This window comes from Schistocerca americana, chromosome 1, assembly GCF_021461395.2.
Source record: "Schistocerca americana isolate TAMUIC-IGC-003095 chromosome 1, iqSchAmer2.1, whole genome shotgun sequence".
NCBI lineage: Eukaryota > Metazoa > Arthropoda > Insecta > Orthoptera > Acrididae > Schistocerca > Schistocerca americana.
Window position 1 is genome coordinate 622,280,022 of NC_060119.1, and position 24,933 is coordinate 622,304,954.

Sequence of the window (24,933 nt, forward strand, 5' to 3'; positions counted from 1 at the left end):
ATTCCAAAGCTGCCACTTCTCATGTAAACGATGACAGTACCATATTTACAACCTTATTGAAACAGACTGAAACCACTGTTTGTTTACTCTAGCAGTAACATGTACATAGCCAAGTGATATGCACAATAAAGCTTGCATCATCTCTCTACTGATACACATTTTTAAGCAATAGATACAAAGTAAGCCTGCATCATCTAAGTATTGTAAATAAGCCTTCCGCTACCACCTTGGCCACAAGCATATTTTTAGTGATGCATACATTGTAAGTGCGCTTCTCCTGAGTATTGCAAAGAAGTATTCTACATAAGCTCTGCTCAACCACCTTGGGTATATGCACATTTTCAGATGTTACACGCAACGGTAACATGTGTCATACAGGTACTGTAGTCAAGCCCTCCATTCTCACTTCGGTCACATACATATTTTCAAACAATACACACGCAGTAAGGATGCATCATCTTATTATTGTAAGTAAGCACTCCACTGCCGCCTCGTCCCTATGACATTTTGAAGCGAAATAAACAACGTAATCAAGTGTCATCTAAGTAACGTAGGTGACGTAATAACTGCTGATGAAACTTAGTAAATTTTGATCCTTCCAGCAAACGGCAAAGCTTAGTCTGGAAATCTCATTCATCACCACCGCCCAAAGATAGAAAAAGTGGTGGCTTTTGCTGAAAAACTTACAGTCGTCTCATTTTTCTGATAATCATGGAATGACTCATCATCATGTTGTACCTGTACACGCATCAGTAACCGGACAATACTACAGAGATGTCCTGAGAACTATGCAAGTCCGTGTCAGGCGCAAAAGATCACACATCCTTTAACAGGCTGAATGTTGCACCACAATAGTGCAAGGGCCACAAATTTTAAATGCTGCTATTGAAGATCGTGCAAAAATCAATGTAAAATGCCCTTCTCACTCTCCTACAGCCCGGATTAGGACCTATGTGTCACTTTTCTATACCGTAACCCCTGAGACGTATTTTCTATTATCAGAAGCGGAGGCGATTCCGAAGGACATTTCAAAATGGTATCCAGCACATCTTTCCTAACTGTCAGGAACTCTGGGACAAGTGTATCACATGCAAAGGAGACTACTCTTAGAAGGACCATCTAAAGCATGAAAGTCAGTAAAGATATGTTGACAAATAGTTATGTCCATTCTTTACAGAAAGCCCTCATAGATAAATCCTCCACCACCACCACCTCGGCCATAAACAACTTCAACCGATACACACAATGTGTGCATGTATCACCAGTGCACAGCAAATAAAATTCTAACTCAAACAGAAATGTTATTTATACACTGACAGAAAAAATTCCAACCTCAAAAAAATAATTAATGAAGACTGTGGAATTTCGCGAATACAATTGTCTAGGTAACATATGAAACTGATCAACACTGCAAGATCACAGATTAATGTAAGCTCGAGATAAGCCATTGCAAGTCTGAAATTCTGATGCGTTAATAACCGTTGTAACCGCCAGAATGTAGAATGCAAGCATTCAAACGCGCGCGCATTGTGTTGGACGGGAGCTGGATGTCAGTTTGTGCAATGGAGTTCCAGAACTGTGGCATTTGGTCGGCCAGTACAGTGCTGTTTGTGGATAACTCTGGAGCTGTTGCCTAATGATGTTCCACTTGTGCTCGATTGGATACAGATCTGATGATTGAGCAGACCAAGGCAACATGTTGAGTTACAACAGCGTCTAGGAGAGCGTCATCCGGTTGGACAATACCCCCTGGGATGCTGTTCATGAATGGCAGCAAATCAGTTCGAACAGCAGACTGGGGTACATTTTTGCAGTCTGGGTGCGTGGGATAACCACCATAGTGCTCTACTTTCATACGAAATCCCACATCACACCATAACTCCAGGTGTAGGTCCAGTATATGTAGCCCACAAACATACTGGTTGGAGGCCCTCAACTGGGCATCTTCAATGACCTTCACTGGCACCGTAGCAGAACCAGATTTCATCAGAAAACACAACATATCTCCACCTTGTCCTGCAGTGAGCTCCCGCTTGGCACTACTGAAGTCGCAAACGGCGGCGATTTGGAGTAAGTGGAATACTCATTACAGGGCGTCCGGGTCGGAACTGTCCTTGAAGTAACCGATTTCTAACAGTCCGTTGTATCACAGTGTTGCCAACTACTGCTCCAGTTGCTGCTGATGATGCAGTACTATGTGCCAGTGCCATACGACAAACATGATGGTCCCCCCTTTTGGCAGTATCAAATGGCCGTCCAGAGCCCAATCTTCTTGCGACTGTCGATTCTCGTGACCACCGCTGCTAGCAGTCATGGACATTGGCTACATCCCTGCCATGTCTCTTTGCAATATCGCGGAAGAAACTTCCAGCACCTCGTAGACCTATTACACTGCCTCATTCAAACTCAGTTAGGTCATTGGCCTTAAAGGCGTTCTTAACTAACATCAGCTCATCATGTCCAGTCTCAAAGGTAATTAACGCTCACGCTTAAGGGTGGGGGGGGGGGGGGGGGGGGAGGACGTAGGCAAAACTGGTCAAAAATTATAAAAAAAATATTGCCACCAGATAGCTCTGTTGAATGTTAGAAATATTTTCTCCAATTTTCACAAATTAATTGGAACTACAAATGACAAAAAAGTTTTCTTGTTTCAATCAACGAGCACCGCCATACCCACTTTTCTAGGCGACACTCTTCTTGTTTGTGATGTTTTATTACTTCCTGCTGTCATAAAAGCATCGGAAGAGTATACAACGCTGTGGCCCCGTTTACATGGTGTTATTTTTACCTTCCACTAGCGACCTTTGGCAGCTGTTATTGTCTGTGATGCAGAAATATAAAAATTTCAGTTGTGCTGCTTGTGTGAGAATTACGACAGTGTTCAAGCTTTATGTATGATTTACCGTTTAAAATACCAAGATATAGTGGTAAAGTATTTTAGAAAGTTGCTGAAGTTCGCCATTTATGTGTGAATAAACAGTCGCTACAAGTGAGTCAACATAATTCACCGGAAGATAATTGTGAAGCTAAAACGACGAACAGTTCACAGAAGAAACTTGGAACTGGTCTAGAATTTCAGTCCACTAAAGACAAAGTGAATAGTGGTTTTAGAATAACTGATTTACAGATTATGTGTCCTGTTATTAGAAATTCGTATGACGTGGTAACTGAGGCACTAAATCTTTAAGATTATATGACAGCAATGACAGAGATGGTATTGTGTGTAATATGCACTTTTTTGTGAGAGCTGTCAATCTGACATTCAACTCAATACATCTGATACTAAGAATTGGGCGTATGAAGCCAACATAAGATTCTGATATGGGATGAGATGTGTTGGTGTTGGAAGGGAAGGTAGCAATTTGTATTGTGCATTAATGAATATGCCATCTCCGTCTGCCTTGTACTCAACACTAAACAATCATCTTCTAAACGCCCTGGAAACAGAATGCACTAGCAGTTTGTCAGCAGCAGTTAAAGAGGCAGTTTTATTTAACAAAGACATTCAGGCAGAAGCGAATGACCCTTTTCCTTCTACAGATCTATGTGTTTCATGTGATAGCACATGGCTGAAAAGGGGCCACACCTCCCTACACGGCCGGCCGCGGTGGTCTCGCGGTTCTAGGCGCGCAGTCCGGAACCGTGCGACTGCTACGGTCGCCGGTTCGAATCCTGCCTCGGGCATGGATGTGTGTGATGTCCTTAGGTTAGGTTAGGTTTAAGTAGTTCTAAGTTCTAGGGGACTGATGACCACAGCTCTTAGGTCCCATAGTGCTCAGAGCCATTTGAACCATTTTTTTGAACCTTCCTACACGCTGTTTCATCAGTTATAAGTGCTGACACAGGTAAAGTTTTGGATTTGCAGGTGATGTCAAAATATTGCTCTATTTGTACACATAGGTAGACGTTAGACAATAAGGAAGAAAAGAGACAGTGACAAGTACACTCCTGGAAATGGAAAAAAGAACACATTGACACCGGTGTGTCAGACCCACCATACTTGCTCCGGACACTGCGAGAGGGCTGTACAAGCAATGATCACACGCACAGCACAGCGGACACACCAGGAACCGCGGTGTTGGCCGTCGAATGGCGCTAGCTGCGCAGCATTTGTGCACCGCCGCCGTCAGTGTCAGCCAGTTTGCCGTGGCATACGGAGCTCCATCGCAGTCTTTAACACTGGTAGCATGCCGCGACAGCGTGGACGTGAACCGTATGTGCAGTTCACGGACTTTGAGCGAGGGCGTATAGTGGGCATGCGGGAGGCCGGGTGGACGTACCGCCGAATTGCTCAACACGTGGGGCGTGAGGTCTCCACAGTACATCGATGTTGTCGCCAGTGGTCGGCGGAAGGTGCACGTGCCCGTCGACCTGGGACCGGACCGCAGCGACGCACGGATGCACGCCAAGACCGTAGGATGCTACGCAGTGCCGTAGGGGACCGCACCGCCACTTCCCAGCAAATTAGGGACACTGTTGCTCCTGGGGTATCGGCGAGGACCATTCGCAACCGTCTCCATGAAGCTGGGCTACGGTCCCGCACACCGTTAGGCCGTCTTCCGCTCACGCCCCAACATCGTGCAGCCCGCCTCCGGTGGTGTCGCGACAGGCGTGAATGGAGGGACGAATGGAGACGTGTCGTCTTCAGCGATGAGAGTCGCTTCTGCCTTGGTGCCAATGATGGTCGTATGCGTGTTTGGCGCCGTGCAGGTGAGCGTCACAATCAGGACTGCATACGACCGAGGCACACAGGGCCAACACCCGGCATCATGGTGTGGGGAGCGATCTCCTACACTGGCCGTACACCACTGGTGATCGTCGAGGGGACACTGAATAGTGCACGGTACATCCAAACCGTCATCGAACCCATCGTTCTACCATTCCTAGACCGGCAAGGGAACTTGCTGTTCCAACAGGACAATGCACGTCCGCATGTATCCCGTGCCACCCAACGTGCTCTAGAAGGTGTAAGTCAACTACCCTGGCCAGCAAGATCTCCGGATCTGTCCCCCATTGAGCATGTTTGGGACTGGATGAAGCGTCGTCTCACGCGGTCTGCACGTCCAGCACGAACGCTGGTCCAACTGAGGCGCCAGGTGGAAATGGCATGGCAAGCCGTTCCACAGGACTACATCCAGCATCTCTACGATCGTCTCCATGGGAGAATAGCAGCCTGCATTGCTGCGAAAGGTGGATATACACTGTACTAGTGCCGACATTGTGCATGCTCTGTTGCCTGTATCTATGTGCCTGTGGTTCTGTCAGTGTGATCATGTGATGTATCTGACCCCAGGAATGTGTCAATAAAGTTTCCCCTTCCTGGGACAATGAATTCACGGTGTTCGTATTTCAATTTCCAGGAGTGTAAAACCAAAATAATTTGCAGCAAGAATAGTGATGGTTCTAGTGGTGGTATGGAGCCAGCAGAAATGAAATTAAAATTTCATCGGAGTGAAATGAGGCATGGAGTTAGATATGTGAAATATCTTTGTGATCTAGTGCTTTTAAATTTGTGGTACAAAGAAAGCCATATGAAAGTGGATGCAACATTAAAAAGCTAGAGTGTGTGGGATACATTCAGAAGAGGATGGGCGGGAGACTTCTGAAACTGAAACGAGAGCAAAAAGGTGCAAAAGTCAAAGATGGAAAGCCACTGGGTGGGTCACAACGCCTGACTGACAAAAGAGATCCACAATTTGCAAATATATTATGGCAAAGCAATAAGGCAAAACCCTGGAGACTTGAAGGCAATGCAGAAGGCAGTGTGGTCAATATTTTTTCACAAGTTGTCAACTGATGAAAAGCCAATACATGAAGTGCGTGGTATATCCTGGTGCAAATATAAGCTGGCAAATGCAGAACACAAAACCTACTCACATAAACACAGTCTTCCTGAAGCAGTTTTAAACACCGTAAAGCGAACATTCCAGCTTATAGCTCACCCAGATTTGTTAAAGAAATGTAACCATGGTGTACACAAAACTCGAATAAGAGCTTCAACAGTCTTATTTGGAAGAGAACCCCAAAAACAACATTTAGCTCATCTACTGTTGTTAAAATTGCCACTTATGAGACATGTCTGGTGTTTAATGATGGTAACATTGGATGAATAAGGACCCTTACTGGACTACGATTTGTCGCAGATTGCTTCACCGAGACGCTATTGAAGAAGACAGATACGGCGCTGTTGCACGTTCTTGACTGTCTGTGAAGGATACAGCCAAAAGTGTACGCCAGAAACTTAAGAGAAAAAGGAAACAGGTACACGAAGAGCAATAAGACCAAATGTAAGGTTATGGTCAACATTAAGGTACTAGTTTATGGTGTAAATCCTTATAAAATCTTTCAGTGCATAAAGAAAATTTTCTCCTGAATCATTGGAGATAGAAAAGTGAAATTTTCTGCAGACTTTTTTCGTAGTGTATCACAACTTTATGTGGTACAAATTTTTATAAATATATTTCTGTCAAAGTAATTTACTTTTCTGTGAAATTGAAATTGCTTTGTTTCATGCGCATAATTTTTTTAAAATAAATTGTAAGAGCTCTAAAGCTGATATTAAAAAACTGTTCCACACGTTTGATTATCTGATAACTAAGAATTACCTACCAAAACATGAAAGTTGTAAGTGAAGTAATTTTTGTGAAAATGTTCCTTGTATGATAGCATGCGTTGTGAAAATGTCCAACATTGCCAAGATCAATTTTTTCCATCAGTGTGTGTCTACATGACATGAAGAGCTTACCTATAACAATTAAATGATACGTGCTTACGTAATGTGTACCACTGGAAAACAGCAAAATGGCGGAACTAGTCGTGAAGATATATAATAATAATCTACTAATAATTAGAAGCCACTAAATCAGTTCTTGTCCATTCAAGAAGAACAAAGTTATCTGTGACAAAGGCAGTGCACGAACAGGCGTTCTCCTCAACGCTGCAGCCAGCGTAATCCCATCAAGACCTGCAAGTTCAATACAAGTAACATGATACGTGAAGGTAAAATCTTACAGGTTTTTGGTCATGCATGTTACTCTTCGATTTGTTCTAACATAATCGATAGTTCATGCTCTCTGCTAAGATGGCCTTCAGGATCTTCGACCGAGCCCACCATCTTTACTACCAACGCCAATGTGACAGGGAAAGTTGTAACAAACGTTCGCGTGAAGAACCCTCATTTGATTCAACGATAACTGTGTTGCTTCTGGACTGAGGATATGTTGTTCTACCATGAAGAATGCGGATTCTCAAGATTGTGCTGGTTTCGTACTTTGTACGGAGAAGAAGACAGTGAGTTACTGTAACGTGAAAGGCTATTCCGTGTCTTTCTTCCTCACAGTGATATAAATTATCGTAGAGTGTGTTTTCTTCTGTAAACTGGGAGAGAAAATAGTTTTCTCACTTCCACCCAGATGACGCTGGTGCTTGGACAATGGGCTGTCATGTGAGTTCGATACGTTAGTCGCGTTCCCCATGAGTCTAAAGAAACAGCGTTGAATTTCATTCATTGTTTTTCTTACTCCGATACAACTTTTGTTTATACTAAAACTATACTTTTTACAGTACAAGTGTGCTGTAAATATCCAAAACCTATAACAACTTTTCTGAAATTATAAAGGGATTCAGTTCATAGAAACTGTTTTTCTACCATTTTTTGTTTAGTTACAGTAGCTGTACGAGAGCAAGATCTTTTCATATGGACTGTATGAATCATCAGCCAATAGAAATTAAGTTTTTCTCGCACTTGGTGTAGTGCTGTGTGCTGGAGTTCATTGGAGGAGTCGTTCAGGAACCAGCTTACTGTGCACAACATGGGGAACCGCGCCACAAAAATTTTAGCTAAGATGAAGAAAATCATTCGTTTTTTCGTTCTTTCGCAGTAAGTATGAAGCGACCACAAATTTAAATATTTTAGTGGACCTGAGAAATTTTAAGCGAATTTGTTTGGAAGTTATTTATGCGAGTACTTTCTTGTTGTACAACAACTACTTCTGTTCGTGAACATTCTCAGAACACTATGGCGAGCATTTCCTGTTAAGAAAACCACCAAACGACTGCGCGTAGCAACTCACAAATAGCTTTGGGCCAGTGAAGGTATAGAACTTGCAATTTATTCAGGTCGGACCTATAAAATTCTAGATATTTTCATGTGACTATTTGTATAACAACAGTAACAAATTTTGAACGATAATAGCTTTCGATAGTAAACACGAACTTGAAAGCCTTTCAGATCTTGTTTTAGAGACAAAGAAGCCCAATTGATTGAACTTCAAACGTTTTATACAAATTATTAGAATCCTGAACACCGATATTTTCTTATGAACATATAGATCCTGCCTCCAAGCTTGAGTTACGCGGCTTTTATTTGGTAGTGATTTAGTCGCCGTTTCTTGAACGCTGCTTTTCGTCGGTTGAACCAGTATATATTAACACAGAGTGAAGCGAGGTCTGTCGACGTTGGTGGACTGCAATTTCTGCACCAAACACGGACTCTTACATCGAACTGTGATCTGAAATCCCATCGCATGTGGTGCATTTAGCGGCCGGGAAAAGTCGTGTTCAAGTGCCTGTGACCTTTAAAAGCAGCAATGTAAAACCTGAAAAAGAGAGAGCCACACGTATGCAGACAGACGTAGGGATATGAAAGGTAGATAAAGGACTTAAAATCGGTGCAGGTATACTGCGAAGTGAAAAGTAATAGCGGTGTGTCGAATGACAGCTGTGGGGCTACTACGCCGGAAGCAGCAAAGCAGCGTGTAGCGGCGAACCGTGGCGAGAAGGGAGACATGCGCTGTTGGCAACAGTGGACGGCGCGGGGATGCATTTTCTACAACACCGCTGCCAGAACTGAGCGGACGGACGCGCACAATCATTTCGCTGTGCTGTCAAAGAGAAGGAAAATCTAAATAGTGTTTTACTTCGTTCGGTGTGTCTGTGTGTGTGTGTGTGTGTGTGTGTGTGTGTAAAGAAACGAGTGAACACTGATAAACCAAAAATTCTGTAATAATGGAAGAAAAGGAGTGGTAGATTTGAGTGTGACAATATTCGCAAACGATGGTGTGGGCGATGCATTTAGTTTTGAAGTATTAAATCTATGATAGAGGTTTCCCAAATTCGTTTTCTCCTAATTATTATTGATTAATTAATGAACATGACATAGCGGAAGCTGTTGTGAAGTTTGCATCATGCCTTGTTCCAGAAATCAAAGGGGACCCTGAGATTGAGCTTATGAGCAGATGGATGGTATGGCAGTAACATATGAAGCAGATTAGCGAAAATAATAATATTATTATTATGGAGAAAAATGATGAAAAGAAGAAGAATATTATGAGTGGAGTGGAGTCTGCAATGGATCGATTAGTTTCTGAGAGTGACCGAAGATTTACTAAACAATCAGCAGTACATAAAACTAATTTAAAGTCTTTTAAAAAAGAAATACAGGAGGAAATGGAAAATAGACAATCCAATTTAAGAGATTCAAGGGAAAATTATGTGTCACAACTAAGGATAGCTTGGAAGGATACATTTGTCAAGTAAAAACAAATGAACTGATACTGTTGTAAAGTGAAAAGTGAGTTAACAAATCAAATAAAGCAAGTTCCTGAAGAGAGCAAAGAATGTGGAGAACAATTAAGTGCTGACCTAATGGGAGACTGCAATACCACTGCAGATAAAGTGAGGCAGAGAACCATAGTAGGCAGTCATGGTCTTTGAAAGACGAAAGACAGATGTTAATGGCTTATTGAGTTCTGCAGAGAAAGACGTAGTGACAAATACACGGCTCAGAAATCACTGGAGACTTTAGACTTGAAAATCATCTAGTGATAAATAGAAGCCAGACGGATTTTATACTGGTGGAAGAAAGAAAAAGGAACGAAATCAAGTAGGTGTACACATTAGCAGGTGAAGGTATTAACAGCGACCATAATTTACATATGGCAGATACAAAAACAAAAATGAAAAAAAAGCCTGAAGAAGGCTACCATGGTGAAGAAGTCGAACCTAAAAAAAGATCTAGGAAAAAAATAATTACGAAAATGCTATCGCTTAAAATTACTACCATATTACGAGAGAAAGAACCCTCTGACAATGTCAACGAGTTCTGGAATATGTTGAAATAAAGAATCATGAAAGCAGGGCAGAAAAGTATAGGATACGTAAAAGGGAAACGGGCAAAAAGGACCTGGGCTACACAGGAAATAATTACGAAGATGGAGACAAGAGTAAAATTAAAAAATAAAAACAATGAAGATGCAAGAAGAATGTACTGAAGAAACTGCGTTGAGAAGCATAGCAGACTAGGAAAAATGGCTAAAAGAAGATTGCGACTCAGTTGAAGAACTGGAAAAGAAGATGTGATTCACTGTACAACAGAATAAAAACTGCAACATGGGACCAAAAGAGACCAGGAAGTGCTACTACGGAAATTCTCAATTAAGACGAAAATATAGTGTACAAAACTCATGAGGGCATTCTACAGAGATGAGAAGACTAGACACAGGTCACAAAACAACAACTCTGGAACTTGAATTCATGAACAGTGTAAACGATGACGAGAAAGGACCAACAATCATAACAGCAAAAGTAAAGAACGCAATAGCTACACTTAAAAATAGGAAAGCAGTGGGTTCAGATACAATACCAAGAGAAATACTAAAATATTTGAACTGAGACATAATAAGAGAAATATTGATTTTATGTAACTAAATATATGACAGGGTGGAACGGCCGGAAGACAACAGTGGTGATTCCACTTACAAAGAAACAAGGAACCAAGAAATGCAGTGAGTACAGGACAATTAGCCTCATTCCACATGCAGACAAATTTATGTTAAGGACCACTAACAGAAGACTGGAAAATGTAATGGAAATGAATGTGGCTGAAGAGCTGTCAGGTTTTAGAAGAAATACAGGCACAAGAAATGCAAATTTTGAGAGAGAGATTTATTGAAAAGGTAAGAGATCCATACATGTGCTTTATAGACCTGGAAAAGGTCTTTTATAATGTGGCTTGGCATAAACTTGCAACTAGAATGACGGAAAAGAGGGTAGCCGTATGAACTCATTATATTTAAATAACGAAGTATCTGTGAAAGTGAGAGGAGAAAGTGCCAACTGCAGAACTAGAAAAAGGAATAAGAGAAGGCTGCTTTTTATCTTCTACACTTTTCAGCCTATGCTTAGAAAATATGACTGGCAACTGTGCAGAAAAAGACAAGGGGTAAAAATTGGAGGATGTGTAAGTAGGCTGTTTAGGTTTTTATATTGGTAACGCCACGTAGCGCTCTGTATGAAAATCACTGGCTGTGCTGTGTGCTGTCTGTGGCTGGATGGCATTGTTGGAATTTGCTGTTGTAGTGTTGAGCAGATGGCTGTTAACAGCGCAGTTGGAGGTGAGCCGCCAGCAGTGGTGCATGTGGGGAGAGAAATGGCGGATTTCTGTGAGCAGATGATCTGGACGTGTGTCCATCAGAGACAGTAAATTTGTAAGACTGGATGTCATGAACTGATATATATATATTAAGACTTTTGAACACTATTAAGATAAATACATTGTTTGTTATCTATCAAAATCTTTCATTTGCTAACTATGCCTATCAGTAGTTAGTGCCTTCAGTAGTTAGAATCTTTTATTTAGCTGGCAGTAGTGGCGCTTGCTGTATTGCAGTAGTTCGAGTAACGAAGATTTTTGTGAAGTAAGTGATTCATGAAAGGTATAGGTTATTGTTAGTCAGGGCTATTCTTTTGTAGAGATTACTGAAAGTCAGATTGCGTTGCGCTAAAAATATTGTGTGTCAGTTTAGTGTTGATCAGAATAAGTAAAGAGAGAAATGCCTGTGCACGTTCAGTTTTGCTCAGCTGTTTGAAAATCAAATAATGTAAGAGGTTTATCAGCACAGTAATTCATTAATTTTTCCAAGGGGACGTTTCAGATGAAGAAAATGAGAAAATGGTGTTTGAGGTTTGCAGACGACATGGTTCTCCAAGCCACATGTGAAAAAGAATTGCAGAAGTAGTGGAGACCATTGACGCTAACGGAAAGATTTATGGAGTGAAAGTCAATACAAAGGAAACAAAAACAATGGCACTAACAGGAAATAAAGAAGTAAAGATATTGCTGAATGAAGAAGTATTAGAAGTATTAGAAGATGTACAAAGATTTAAATACCAAAGAAGCAGAATAGAAACTAGCTGAAAGAGCTACACTGCAATGACAATCAGAAGAGCAATGGCGGAAAAGTCATTTTATAAAAAAAGGAGAATTTTATGCATCAGTGTGGACAAAAATTTTGGGAAAAGGTAATTTTTTGTATATGGAATGTCCTTCTGTATAGTGATGAAATGTGTAGTCTAAGGAAGAAATATAGAGCGAGGGTGCGGAGTTCTGAAATTAGACGTGAAGGAGGATGAAAAGAATAAGTTGGAGGGATAGAGTAAAAAATGAAGTGGTACTGAGAAGAGTGCGTGAGCACAGACAGTTTCTGGCTGTAATAAAAAGAAGGAAACGAAACTGGATTGAATGGTTTGGCTCGAGCCTCCACGTGCTATGGCACGAATATATATATATATATATATATATATATATATATATATATATATATATATATATATATATGGCTCCACATCAAACCTGTCATAAACTCACGCTGATTTATAATTTGAACAAGTAGTTTATTACTATTTTTCTATTAAAGTCTTCAATATATTCATTAAACACTTAAAATACAGTCTGAGGGGCTTTTACATAAGAGACGCCATTAATAACTGATGAGACAACACTTCACTATAAAATTCATACGTCGCGATCACGACACTGAACAGTGTGTTTACAGTTCACAAAATACACTGTTGTCTGGTGTCCTATCTATTATATTGCGCTCTCAACTTGATCGTCGATACATACATACTAGTCCCCGAACATGCCTACATCCGTAAACACTTTCTTCATATTAATCGGCCAAAGCATTACCGAGATATTAGCTTTTAAACCTTCATTAATTTACAATTTTTAAGACAACAATAACTTTTTAACTATTATATATTTTTGTAGCGCTTCTGGATAATTTAGCTTTACATATTTTTCCGTGCATGAGTGCCAACTCGCACCTCCGTGTTGCTCTTAGTTTTGTCTTTATCAATTTTTCTCTGGCATATAAATTCCTCCAAGCATGGAAGCACGGCCATACACGTCCCTGCCAGGCTTCCGCTCAGGTTTTTCCAAGGCCACGTAAACGCTAGCCGCTCGCCACAGCTCCGTAGCAACCGCCGACCACGTCCTCTGCGGCGGGAAAAAATGGTTGAAATGGCTCTGAGCACTATGGGACTTAACTTCTGAAGTCATCAGTCCCCTAGAACTTAGAACTACTTAAACCTAACTAACCTAAGGACATCTCACACGTCCATGCCCGAGGCAGGATTCGAACCTGCGACCGTAGCGGTCGCGCTGTTCCAGACTGAAGCGCCTAGAACCGCTCGGCCACTCCGGCTGGAGCTGCGGGAAACTGCCGCTCCAATCTCCCCACACAGCTTGTACGCTAATAGGGCCCATAAACATAGAAGCATATGTTCAAGGAGAAATGAGGTGAGGGAGGAATAGGTTTCAGCTCCTGTACGGCGTGATGGATGGCAGCACGTACAGTAGCATCAAGAAGGAAGCAATGAATTGAAGACACAATGAACCTGCCAATATAGCAGAAAACTGACGATAATGACAATGTTCAAAAGCATTATGATAATGGACACGACATTTTGGAAGATAAAATTAGGGAGGAAAAGGATGAATGTGAACTGTTCGGTGTGCGTATGTATAGGAAATCTAACTTAACACAATGTAGTACATCTGTAAGTGAAAAGTTGCATGATCATGATTTTAGATTAAAATGAGCAGAGCAGAATAACTGTTCACTCGATAATGATTCGGATTTATGTGCAGCAATACAGAATTTTTTGAACATTCTCCCTGATAGCAGAGAAGGAGTTCCGGGGACGGTCTGGGGAGTAAGCATTATTGTACCCAAAGGAAAGAGTAAAAAGGTAGTAAAAAAAGAAGTTACGTTACCTGTAAAAATTGAGGATTTACAACTGTACCAGAATTTTCTTATTATATACGCCTTAAGTGTGCTTATGTTCTCAAGAGCGGATTTCTTGCAAAAATATAAAGAAAAATAGATTTTCAAAATAATAATACTGTCGTGGTAAACGTGAATTCTGTCGGTTGGAGAAGTAGGTAATGATTCAGATCAAAAAGTGATGTGCCTGTACGATACTGCAAGCAATAAGAAGACGCAGTAGGATGCCGTTAACTGGCCTCAGGATATGAGGGCTCTCTGCGACGTCAGAGGTTTGGCAAACACGAGGGGACCTCAGTTGTTGTCAGTACTACTTCAGTTTTTGTTTCGTATTACCAGTGTGCCGCTTTTTCAGTGAGAAATTTTGCTATCGACCTTCATTCTTCTCTATTTGGTGCAAGTGATTTTTGAAGTAAATTTATTTGTAATAAAATACAAATAAAAGGCTAGACATGTAAAGAGAATGGAATTGTGGAGTCAATATATAAATATATTTGTCAATGTACAAAGCAAAATTGGAAATTTTTGGTAAGTTCCTATGGACCAAACTGCTGAGGTCATCGGTCCCTCGGTTTACACACAACTGAATGTAACTTAAATTAACTTACGCTAAGGACAACACTCACCCATGCAAGAGGGAAGACTCTCCGACGGGGGGAGCTGCGCGAACCGTGGCAAGGGGCCCAGACCTCGCGGCTACAGAAAAAAAAATGGTACAGAAAAGAAGATAAAAATCTTTGGTATTCTATGTGTACTGTAAAGTAAAGACGTTATTGTAAGTAGTTTCAGCATTTTGCGTACATTATGGATTTGTATATACTATAAGAAGTTTTTCAAGCAAGAAATAGTAGTTTCAAGGTTTAAAGTTTCTCTTGAGTTAAGGAATATGTTTATTAGTTCTGATAGAAAAGTTGAAAGAAGAAGAGAAGTAAATTGCTTGAATAATAAATCGGAAATTTCTTTCAGCGCTAACTTGCTAAAGAATTAACTTGAACTTGAAGTGCATTTAAATTTTTCTTTTTGGGAACTGAGTCAAATAGAAATTGTATCATATAGTGTACTATCTTTCTTTTATTAGTGTAAATAGTTCACTTTTACTGAAAAATGTAAACATTTTGACTGTTGAGAACGAGTTGCCTTGACATGATCTGCAGCTACCACCCAGGTGCTGAGGAAGTGCTTAAACGCGGCCGCTTGGTTTTCCTTACGTGCTGCTGATGTGTTTAGGCAACCCATTTTGCCAAACCTCTCACTGCTACGGCCATAGCATTGCAAGGGGAAGCGAGAGGTTCAAAATGGTTCTGAGCACTATGGGACTTAACATCTGTGGTCATCAGTCCCCTAGAACTTAGAACTACTTAAACCTAACTAACCTAAGGACATCACACACATCCATGCGCGAGGCAGGATTCGAATCTGCGACCGTAGCAGTCGCGCGGTTCCGGACTGAGCGCCTAGAACCGCGAGACCACCGCGGCCGGCGAAGCGAGAGGTGCTGGAGCGGGAATTCGAGCGGTGTCGCTCAAATATGCAGCCTGGGGAACTGTCCAAACTTTGAACGTGCCAGTGAAAAAGGTGTATAAAATTTTACAAAACATTCTACATTGCTATCCATACAAAATTATCCATGTGCACGCGTTTCTTAATACTGACCTGTCAGCAAAACAAACGTTTGCTCCAGAATTTCTTGCCCACAAGGAAACATACAATGAATGGCCATGGAACATTCTGTCGGCTTGTCAACACATAGAACTACAGAACATTGACAGCGGAAAAACCGCTCGCACATCAGCCGGTACCAGTCCATTCATATACTATGTGATCAAAAGTATCCGGACACCTGGTTGAAAATGACTTACAAGTTCATGGCGCCCTCCATCGGTAGTGCTGGAAGTCAATATGGTATTGGGCCACCCTTAGCCTTAATGACAGCTTCCACTCTCGCAGCCAGAAGTTCAATCAGGTGCTGGAAGTTTTCCTGGGGAATGGCAGGTCATTCTTCACAGAGTGCTGCACTGAGGAGAGGTATCGATGACGGTTGGTGAGGCCTGGCACGAAGTCGGGGTTCCAAAACATCCCGAATGTGTTCTATAGGATTCTGATCAGGACTCTGTGCAGGCCAGTCCGTTACAGGGATGTTACTGTCGCGCAACCCCTCCGCCACAGGCCGTGCATTCTGAACAGGTGCTCGATCGTGTTGAAAGATGCGATCACCGTTACCGAATTGCTCTTCGACAGTGCGAAACAAGAAGGTGCTTAAAACATCAATGTAGGCCTGTGCTGTGATATTGCCACGAAAAACAACAAGGGATGGCAAGCCCCCTCCATGAAAAACACGACCACACCATAACACCACCGCCTCCGAATTTTACTACTGGCACTACACACACTGGCAGATGACGTTCACCGGGCGTGATGTGTGGCTTATGAGCAGCCGCTCGACCCTAAATTCCAAGTTTTCTCACCTCCCACCTAACTGTCATAGTACTTGCAGTGGATCTTGTATGATGGTCTGGATCGATGTCTGCCTGTTACACAATACGACTCTCTTCGAGTGTCGGGGGTCTCTGTCAGTCAACACACGAGGTCGGCCTGTACGCTTTTGTACTGTACGTGTCTCTTCACGTTTCCACTTCACTATAAAATCGGAAACAGTGGACCTAGGTATATTTAAGAGTGTGGAAATCTCGCGTACAGATGTATGGCACAAGTGACACCCAATCGCCTGACCACGTTCGAAGTCCGTGAGCTCTGCGGAGCGCCCCATTCTGCTCTCTCAGGATATCTAATGACTACTGAGGTCACTGATATGGAGTACCTGGTGGTAGGTGGTAGCACAGCGTACCTAATATGAAACACGTAGGTTTTTGGATGTGTCCGGATAATTTGATGACATAATGTATATAAATAGTTCTCAAAGCATACAGAATTTTACTCACCTCAAAATTCTGTACTTGAACAATTAACACCGTATTAGAAACAGCTTTATTCAAACAAACAAAAAATAAAAAGCAGCACTAAAATGTGTAGAAGGCAAAATATTTACAAATTAGGAACAAAACACAGCATCATGTCTAGCAAAAACAAAAACCATAAGAAATGAAGGAAACTGCTTACGACGGTCATTAGTGTGCATGCCTTCATATGACTGTAAACACAACCACTAGACAAAAGTACCTACCAAAAATCGTCATGTGTTCTTAGGTACACTATCCTCTAGATACAACCCTCTCCCCTAAATCATAAATTTGAAACTATTTTCGACTTGTGTGAATCACAATCTAATTGTCTTCACTGTCCTCTACATAGAAACAGATCCAGCTTAAAATTACACGATTTGTGGTACCTTCTTATCCACATTCACAGGTCGGTGTGTTAGTACATACTACCTGATTTTGATATTTCGGATATGTGCAATAGCCTCTTAACAGGAATACTCAATATTACCGCCTAACAGTGCTTCTACTTTCCCTTCCAGACTGCCAGGTCTAATCTCCAGTCTCGTACATGTCTTCAATAAAACATTTATTAGATGGGCATTCTTCGAAGATATCGTGTGTTCTACCATACCGATCGCGCTCCTACCAATATAAGACGGCCTGCAAGGTACGGTAACGGGAGAACTAGGCCGCAAGTAGCACCTCCATCCCACTCTGAGTGTTTCGCATACAGCTGCTCTGCAAAATCTGGGAGCCTGGAGGCAGTGCGGATAAGAAATGACCTATTTGTGCCTGGCTGCGAGGGCGCAGGGTAGAGAGAGAGGTGCTGCGGAGAACGAATGCCGGGGTTTGGCACAGCGGTAGGGGTAGAGTGGAGGCTGACCGGCGCCACGCCGAGGTCTAATGTATTCAGGGCAACAGAGGAGGGGCGCGGGCGGGCATAGCGGAGGCACCTCGCCTCGAGTGCACCGGCGGCAACGCGATATTAGCTCGTTACTGGGGATGAGGCAGACGCCAGCCCTAATAGCGGCCGTAAATACAAACCCCCTTCCGTGCCAGACAGCATCCTGCGGCAAATACTGCAGCGTTAGCCCTCCCAGCCAAGTGCTGTCTGGGTCACCGTGTACAAAGTGTATATTCTGAGGCTGTCATTCAAACTTCGTGTCCAATCTCACACAGATGTACAAGCAGCTGCATAACATAAGCGCAATAATTTCTAAGTATGATACAACAGTTACACTTGAGGAAAATATACATTTGGGAGGCAATTACAGAAATGATTTGAGAAATCAAACTTTCATATAACTATGAACAACTGCCTCCAGTCACAATCAAGATTTCATTTCAATGGAATATGCATTTCGAGCCCTGGCGGTTCACCTTGAAGTTCTTATACAGTATAATATGTTTTTTTTCGCGAGGTCTAAGGGCCTTGAAACGGTTCGCGCGGCTCCCTCCGTCGGAGGTTCGAGTCCTCCCTCGAGCATGGGTGTGTGTGTTGTCCTTTGCGATAACTTCAGCAGTTTGGTACCATAGGATCTTATCACGTAATAAAATCATTTTTCCCTCTATTTATATTAATTCTGGCCCTCGTAAGAGTGGCGTATTGTGAATATAAATTTACGGAATTAAGATATATCGATAATTAACTTGCCGTTTTCAGTAGTAGACAAACGGTTCGAAGCACAGTATGAGTAGACGTGCTTATGCTCACATACACACTTTCCATTACAAAATTTGGAAATTTGTGGTAAGTTCCTATGGGACCAAACTGCTGAGGTCATCAGTCCCTAGGCTTATAGACTACTTAATTTAACTTAAACTAACTTACGCAAAGAACAACACACACACACACATGCCCGAGAGACGACTCGAACCTCCGACGTGGGGAACCGCGCGAACCGTGGCAAAGCGCCCCAGACCGCACGGCTACCCCGCGCGGAATTTCCATTACAAGGCGCATTTGTAAACACAAGTCAGAACAAGTCAAGGAACTTCAAATGTAAAGAAAATATATTTTTACAAATATTCTGCAATAATAACACTGATCTATATAAATGATTTACGAGACAATTGGTTATCACACTGGACTCGCATTCGGGAGGACGATGGTTCAAACCTGCGTCCAGCCACTGATTTAGGCAAATGCCTGAATGGTTCCTTTGAAAGGCCACGGCCGGCTTCCATCTCCATCCTTCCCTAGTCCGATGGGACCTAGTTTTGCAATAATAGTAATTGTCGAAATTGAGTTTCTTTACACCTGAAGGCCTTTGACTTGGTATGACTTGTGTTTACAGATGTGCTACATAATGGAAAGTGTATAGATGAACACAACATATCTGCTCTCACTTTACTGAATCATGTATCCACAACTGAAAGCATTAATTTATTTTTTCTATTTGTCTTAGATATGTAGATTTCTATGTGCTACTTTATAATATACCAATGTACTCTAACCAGGACCGGAATTAACCTAAACTGCTGTCAAAGCAGGGCTCTAAATGTGTCGTGCACTGAAGTAAAATCAAGACTGCGACTAAAGGCACATTTTTTTCTTTTTTCCCGAATGTATTCCTGTCTCAGTCTTTCCGTACAGGTTTTACCCTCTTCACCTCCCTCTAGTACCGTGTCTTAACAGATGTCCTACCATTCTGTTCCTTGTCAGTGTTTTCCTTAGATTCCATTCATTTACGATTTTGTGCAGAAAACCTTCTTATTCCTTACCTTATCTGTCCACATAATTTTCAACTTTCGTCTGTAGCACATTATTTCATATCATTCCATTCTCTTTTCTTCTGGTTTTCCCACAAACCGTGTTTTACTATAGACAATGCTGTGCTTCCCACGTACAGTCTCAGAAATTTCTCCCTCAAATTACGACCTGTGTTTGATACTAGTAGACTACTGATGGCCTGGAACGCCGTTTCTGCCAGTGCTAGTCTGCTTTTGACGTTCTCGTTGCTCCGTCCGTCATGAGTTATTTTACTGCCTAGGTAGCAGAATTCCATAACTTCGTGAGCATCAGGCTTAATGTTATGTTTCTCGCTTTTCTCATTTCTACTACTTCTCATTACCTTCGTATTTTTTCGGTTTACTCTCAGTCCATATTCTGTACTCAGTAGACTATTTAGTCTATTCATCACATCTTGTAATTCTGCTTCACTTTCACTGAGGAATGGAATGTCATCAGCGAATCTTCTCGGTCATGTCCTTTCACCTTGAATTTTAGCTCCACTCTTGAAACTTCCTTTTATTTACACCATTGATTCTTCAGTGGATAGACCAATCTGTACGGGCGAAATACTACATCCCTGTCTTACACCAGAGAGCTTCGTTCTTTATCTTCCGCTTATTCCGTCTTGGTTCTAGTACATATTGTATATTACCCGTCTCTTCCTATAGCTTACGCCCTTTTTCCTCACAACTTTGAACATTTTGAACCATTTTCCATTGCCGAGCGCTTTTCCCAGGTCCACAAATCATATGAACGTGTCTTCATTTTTCTTTAACATTAACAACCGTAACGTCAGAACTGCCTCTAGGATGCCTTTACCTTTCCTAAAGCCAAACTGTTCATCTCTAACAGATCCTCAAGTACTGTTTCCATTCTTCTGTATATTGTTATTGTTAGCAACTTGGATGCATGAGCTGTTAAGCTGAGTGTACTATAGTTCTCGCACATGTCAGCTCTTGCAGTCTTCGGAATTGTGTAGATAATATTTTTTCGGAAGTCAGGTAGTATTCTACACACTAAAGTGAATAGTGGTTTTTTTGCCACTTTCCCAGGTGATTTTAACAAATTTTGATGAAATGGTACCTATTTCTTCTGCCTTATTTAATCTTAAGTCTTCCAATGATCTTTTAAATTCTGATTCTAATACTGGATCGACTATCTCTTCTCTATCGAATCCTGTTTCTTCTTCAGTCACATCAGACATGTCTTTCCCCTCACAGAGGCCGTCAATGTTCTCTTTCTACCCATCAGCTCTCTCCTCTGCATTTAACAGTGCCCATTACACTCTTAATGATACCACGCTTGCTTTTAATGTCAGCGAAGGCTGTTTTGACTTTTTATATACCGTGTCAACATTTTTTAACTTCTTTCTTTCATCGACCAACTGTTACGCATGGTTTCTTCAGAGTTAACTTCTCTGTACCTACGTTTTACGTTCCAGCTTCTGTGACTGCACTTTTTAGAGATGTCTGGTCCTCTTCAGCTTAACTGCGTAGTGAGCTATTCCTTATCGCAGAACTCTTGGCCTTAGAGAACTTCAAGTGTATTTCTTCATTGCCTTGTACTTCCGTATCCCACTTCTTTGTGTATTGATCCTTCCTAAGTAGTCTCTTAAACTTCAGTTTACTCTTCATCGTTACTAAATTGTGATCTGAGTCTATATCTGATCCTGGGTGCGCCTTACAATCCAGTATCTCATTTCGGAAACTCTGTCTGACCTTCAAGTAATCTAACTGAAATCTTTGTGTTTCTCCCAGCCATTTCCAAGTGTACCTCCTCCTCTTATGATCCTTGAACAGAATATTCGCTATTACTGGCTGATATATACTGCAGAACTCAGTAAATCTCTCTCCTGTCTCATTCCTAACACCAATGCCCCGTAACCATTTCTTCTACTCCTTCCTCTACAACCGCATTCATCACCCAAGACTATTAGATTTTTATCTCTCTTTACGAACTGAAGTACACTTTCAATAGCCGCACACTTCCTGTATCTTTTCATATTTAGCCTGCAAAGTCTGCATGTGTAACTGAACTATGGTTGTCGATGTTGGTTTGTTGTCGATTCTGATAAGAACAAACCTGTCCCTGAATTGTTCACACTAACACAGGCCCTGTCCTACCTTCCCATTCATAACTAAACCTACCATCCTCTGCTGCTGTTAATATAACCCTATACTCCTCTGACCAGAAATTCTTGTCTTCTTTTCATTTCAATTTACTGATCCCCACTACATCTAAACTGAGCCATTGCATTTCCGTTTCCAGGTTTTCTAGCTTCCCTACAACTTTTCAAAGTTCTGACATTCCGAGCCTCGGTTCCGAGTACGGTATCCTTGCGTAGGTTATTCAGTCTTTTTTCTCATTGTCATCTCTCCCGTGGCAAACCCTCCCTGAGATCGGAGCAGGGGGCCTATTCCGGAATCCTTTGCCAGTGGAGAGACCATCGTGACACATTTCCAACTACAGGCCACATGTCCTGTGGCTACACATTACGCCTACGTAATACAGTGGTTTCCATTGCCTTCTGCATCCTTATGATGGTCGTCATTGCTCGACATGAAGTACAAATCTAGGACACTGAGTGGCCTAATAACGCATATTTTGACTGTTCACTGGACCATAATTTGTGAACGTGGTTCAACAAGAGATCATAACATTTTCCACTGCGTGCTCAGTGAAATTATTCACTGCTCACCGGCAGTGAGTAAGTCTGCGATTGTAATCGGTCCGATGCAGCTCCTGTGGCAGTGGCAGGTGGCACGTGTGAAACGTGTGACCGCGTACCATGTGCCACACTGGTGTAACGCGATACCAGTGACTGCAGCAATTGCCGGCCATGGTGGCCGTGCGGTTCTAGGTGCTACAGCTGGAACAGTGAGACCGCTACGGTCGCAGGTTCGAATCCTGCCTCGGGCATGGATGTGTGTGATGCCCTTAGGTTAGTTAGATTTAAGTAGTTCTAAGTTCTAGGGGACTGATGACCTTAGCAGTTAAGTCCCATAGTGATCAGAGCCATTTGAACCATTTGAACTGCAGCAATTACAATGAAGCTGACATGAAGTGCGTCGTTTATTGCATCTGAAACCAAACTCCCATATCCGCACTTCTTGTCGTCTATTACCACCGCGCCTTCTCAGAAGACGTTCAGCACTTGAAGACGTAGTCACATAATAGCTGATGGACCTCTTCGATCAGGTTACCTCATGGCGTAAGCCATGGCTGTCACTGGCATCGTGTTGGCGTTCGCGAAGCATCAGCAACATGCCAACTTATTCGTTGTATGTGGATGCATGTTTATGTCACGTCATTATCCGTGACAGATCGAGCCTCATTTACTTGTGCATTCCAGCCTGCCTTGTATAAGGAAATGTAAGGATTTACTCTACAGAAGGCCCTATAACTCAGAAAGACAATGTACCAAGGATATTTATCGAATCGTGACACCAGCAACTTTATATACAGCAAGATCCATCCACCCCTAAAACCCTTAACATTTCCTGCTTCGTAACAAAACTTCTCAGAGACCTTATTTAATTCGATTTGTATATACTTGGTTTATATACATCAGCTAAATGATGGAGTACGGTATTTGTTGATTCATTATAATTGAAGACAGTACAAATCGTTGGAGATGTCTGGGGACTATAGTTGGCAGAAGTTGTGAATAGTTAACGTCGGATCGTTCCTGACCTATATGAGTATGTCGCGTTATTCGTCATCAGACATCCCAACTTTTTTCTTACAATTTTTGATCGTCAATACAAGTACAATGGCCGTACCTCGTTCTATCCACAGAAACATGAATCGCTTAAGCCTTGAATTTAAGGTAGAAGTCTTAATCTCATCCTATGCAAGGTAACGCTAACAAGGTACAGCCTTAGGATGACTACTGCTAGATCTCTGCAAGCAACTGATACCTTTCCCAGCTGTACTACTAACTACAGCTACGTGGGACGGGGTAACTAATAATTTTAAAGAATCCTTGCAAACTACATCATTTGTTAACATTCTCTTGACCAATTGGCATGGAATTTCACAAAAGAGAACTGAAAATTAACCCATCAAACTGTCTCATATGTATTCGCAACTGAGTCAGAAGTAACTGGGGGAAAGATCAGAGTGAGGCGAACTCTGTGCAATGACGAAACGGGTACTGCATTGGAGGGAACGTCAGTCATCCAAGTACGAAACATATTCCCTTATAGGAATCTATGGGAGACGAAAGTGAGCACTGATGCTTTAGCAAAGAAAGCTATAGAGCATGTACAACACAAACGGAGGGAGGCAAGTTAGAGCTCCGCTAATTAAAGCTTCGGTAGCTCATCCTTTAATGACCATTTCAGAAACAAGTCTTTCTGACAGAACTAACAGGGAAATCACGTGAATTGAAACAATGATTCCAAATTGTCTCAGTTTCTCCAAAAGAGGAAAGATGAAACACCGATGAAGCTATCGATTAATCCAGGGTCGACAAATCATCGCTAACCACGCTTACAGTTACATGTTCCTTATCATTTCAGCGTGCTGGTTGGAGCAACTCCAGACGACAGCAACGTCTGTGGTCTTCCCTCACTGATCTACTGCATTCGACTCGACGAAGCCCAAAGTTCATTTGGGACCCTCGCACTGAATCTGCTCCCAGTCACTTCCAGCTTTTACCTGACCATACCCGGTTACAAAATTACATTTCATAATCTACACTCCTGGAAATGGAAAAAAGAACACATTGACACCGGTGTGTCAGACCCACCATACTTGCTCCGGACACTGCGAGAGGGCTGTACAAGCAATGATCACACGCACGGCACAGCGGACACACCAGGAACCGCGGTGTTGGCCGTCGAATGGCGCTAGCTGCGCAGCATTTGTGCACCGCCGCCGTCAGTGTCAGCCAGTTTGCCGTGGCATACGGAGCTCCATCGCAGTCTTTAACACTGGTAGCATGCCGCGACAGCGTGGACGTGAACCGTATGTGCAGTTGACGGACTTTGAGCGAGGGAGTATAGTGGGCATGCGGGAGGCCTGGTGGACGTACCGCCGAATTGCTCAACACGTGGGGCGTGAGGTCTCCACAGTACATCGATGTTGTCGCCAGTGGTCGGCGGAAGGTGCACGTGCCCGTCGACCTGGGACCGGACCGCAGCGACGCACGGATGCACGCCAAGACCGTAGGATCCTACGCAGTGCC